The sequence below is a fragment of the Arachis duranensis genome, chromosome 4 (genome assembly GCF_000817695.3).
Source record: "Arachis duranensis cultivar V14167 chromosome 4, aradu.V14167.gnm2.J7QH, whole genome shotgun sequence".
Classification (NCBI taxonomy): Eukaryota; Viridiplantae; Streptophyta; class Magnoliopsida; order Fabales; family Fabaceae; genus Arachis; species Arachis duranensis.
Window position 1 is genome coordinate 84368161 of NC_029775.3, and position 3454 is coordinate 84371614.

Sequence of the window (3454 nt, forward strand, 5' to 3'; positions counted from 1 at the left end):
TAAAGTCCAGAAAAGTGAATTTTAACTAAAAACTAATAAAAATATACTAAAAACTAACTAGATCATACTAAAAACATACTAAAAACAATGCCAAAAAGCGTACAAATTATCCGCTCATCAAAAGCTATTAACCCTCTACAACTTGATGAACTCCAAAACCATGTTGTCCATACCCTGTATTGTATGGAAATGATTTTTCCTCCTTCGTTCTTCACATTCATGGTACACTTTATCGTTCATCTTGTTGAAGAAGTAAAACTTGGTAGCCTAGTGCATTATCGGTGGATGTATCCAATAGAGAGGTTAGTGTCTATACAACCCTATCTGCAACATGCAGTTGAATAATTTATAATCCTAAGCATACGAATTGGTTTTATTTGAAAGGTATCTGGGTCGTTTGAAGCAGTATGTTTGCAACAGGGCTCAAGCAAAAGGCTCAATTGCGGAGTGGTACTTATCGGAGGAAATTCTAACTTTCTGCTCTAGATATCTGGATAACATTGAGACTAGAATGAATCGACCGGTGCAAGTTGACGATGAACCTAGCAGAGTACTTGATAAATCACTATTTTATGGTTTATCTTGTGCTTAATTGAGTGGATTTTTTCAATCTTTCATACACTTATTCATATGATTTGCATGGTTTTACATTCTCCTTCCTGATTTTGTGCTATAATTGAAAACATGCTTCTTTGGCCTTATATTTGCTAATATTAATCCTCTCTTATTACCATTAGATGCCTTGATATGTGTGTTAAGTGATTTGAGGGATTACAGGGCAAGAATGGCTTAGAGGATGGAAAGGAAGCATGCAAAAGTGGAAGGAATACAAGAAGTTGAAGAAATTGCTAAGCTGTCCAATCTGACCTCTTCGCACTCAAATGGTCATAACTTGAGCTACAGAGGTCCAAATGAGATGGTTCTAGTTGCATTGGAAAGCTAACGTCTGGGACTTTGATTTGATATATAATTCATCATAGTGGCCGTACAGATAGGCGACGCGAATGCGCACTTCACGCAGACGCGTTGCATCTGCGAATCTCATTCCACGCAAACGAGTGGATGACGCCTCCGCGTCACCTTACAGCGACCTGTACGGACCAGAAAGCGCTGGGAGTGACTTCTGGGCTATTTTTGACCTAGTTCTCGACCCAGAAAACACAGATTAGAGACTGGGAGTGGAGCAAAATCAGATCATTCATTCATCATTCAATCATTATTCACAATTTGAGGTTTTAGATGTAGTTTTTAGAGAGAGAGGTTCTCTCCTCTCTCTTAGGATTTAGGATTAGGATTTCAATTAGGATTAGGATTGTTTCTTCATACCAGGTTCAATAATTTATGTTTCTCTTCTATTTTTGTTTACTCTAAAGCTTTTATTTGTATCTAATTTGTGTTGCCCAATTGGCTTATGAACTTTTCATGTTAGGATTGATTTTCTTATTTAATACACATTATTGAGATGTTTTCAAATATATGATTTTAATTTAGCTTTCTACATTCTTGGCTTTGGTTGGTTAATTGGTAACTCTTGTGTTATCAACTCATCGTGATTGATAATTGCTATTTTTGCTAATTGAATTGAATTCCAATAACTCTAGTCCTTTCTTGGGAATTGACTAGGACCTGAGGATCAAACTAATTAGTCCACTTGACTTTTCTTTGCTTTAGTAAATGTTAACTAAGTGGGATTAAAACTCAATTCTCATCACTATCGATAAGGATAACTAGGATAGGACTTCCAATTTCTCATATCTTGTCAAGAGTTTATTTTATAGTTATTTATTTATTTTACTTGTCATTTAACATACTTCTTTCTTACTTTCAAAACCCCCAATTTACAAGACTCATAACTAATAATAAGAACACCTCCCTGCAATTTCTTGAGAAGACGACCCGAGGTTTAAATACTTCGGTTATCAATTTATTTAGGGTTTGTTACTTGTAACAACCAAAACGTTTGTACGAAGGGATTTTCTGTCGGTTTAGAATCTATACTCACAACGCGACTATATTTTTACAAAATTCTTTACTAGCAAAAATCCTAACGTCAAAATGGCGCTGTTGCCGGGGAATTGCAAATGTGTGCCTTATTATTGGTTATTGTAAATATTTTTTTTCAAAAAAATTCAGATTTTAAAATTTTTATCTTATCTTATCTTATTTTTCAAAATTCAAAATTTTTTTTCAAAAAAAATCATATCTTTTTCAAAATATTTTCTTTTTGTTAGTTTTTGTTTCTAATTTTCTCCTACTACTATGAACTCTCACCCCTTTGGCTATGAGTCTTGTTACAACTATGTTGCAGGAAGAGGAAGCTATAGCAGGAATATGCATCAAGGTCAAAGCAATCAAAGATGGATGGAGCCAAGAGGATCTGATCAACCCTTTAGGCAACAACACCTTCCAGGATATCATGGACAAAGACCATTCTACAATGCATACCAAGATGATAGATCTGGTGGACCCCCTTGTAGTTACCAACAAGCCCCATCATATGCCAATGAACCACCTTCTCAACATAGCTTTGAACCACCATACTCACAAGCCCTTTTCCACCAAACACCTCCATATGACCCTAATTCTTATCCACCACACCAACCACCTTATGAGCCATACTTAGAACCACCACCTCAATATACACCATCTCCTTATCATTATCAAGATGAATCACCTTTCTACCATAAACCCTTTCTCCCAACAAATGAACCCTCCTATCCACCCCAAACCTCCATGGAGAAAGCATTTGCCGATCTAAACTCTACTATACAAGCTCTCGCCGCCCGAATCGGACCACCAAATATCTTCAACAATCAACTCTCAAGCTCTAGTACACTTCCTTTTCAACCACATAATGATCCACCCATCCCATCACCACCATCCATGGAAGAGCACCCACATCCATCAATCCAAGAGCAAGATGATCCCAATGATGCTATTGATATGGAACAAGAGAGAGAGGATCATCTTCGCAAATCCATACTTCATAAGGAGCTAGAGGAGGCACTAAAGGTGAAGGTAGGAGAGACCCTTGAAGATGAAGGAGCAATTGAAGGGAGTTGTCATGGAAATGTAATCATCAAGGAGGAACAAGAGTCAAAGGATCATTTCCAGGAAACAGTGGATCAATTTCACGCAACCCTTCATTAATTGAATCAAGTGATAAATCAATTAGCTTCCCAATGTTCGGACACTCAAGGAACCCCAATGGCTTCATGTGGACAATCTAATGAAGAACGTAGCATGAAGGAGACATTAGAAACTTCGGTGGACAGTAAGGAGCATGAATTTGTACTGGAACAAGTGGAGGAAGCCATAATTATTGAAGAAGAAGAAGTGGTTGAAGACTTAGGAGATGCTGAACCTCCATTGGAAAGTCCATTCATAAAGCCTCCTTCCAAGATGCTTGAAATTAATGTTGAGGTGGATGTACAACCTCCAAGGCATGTCATGG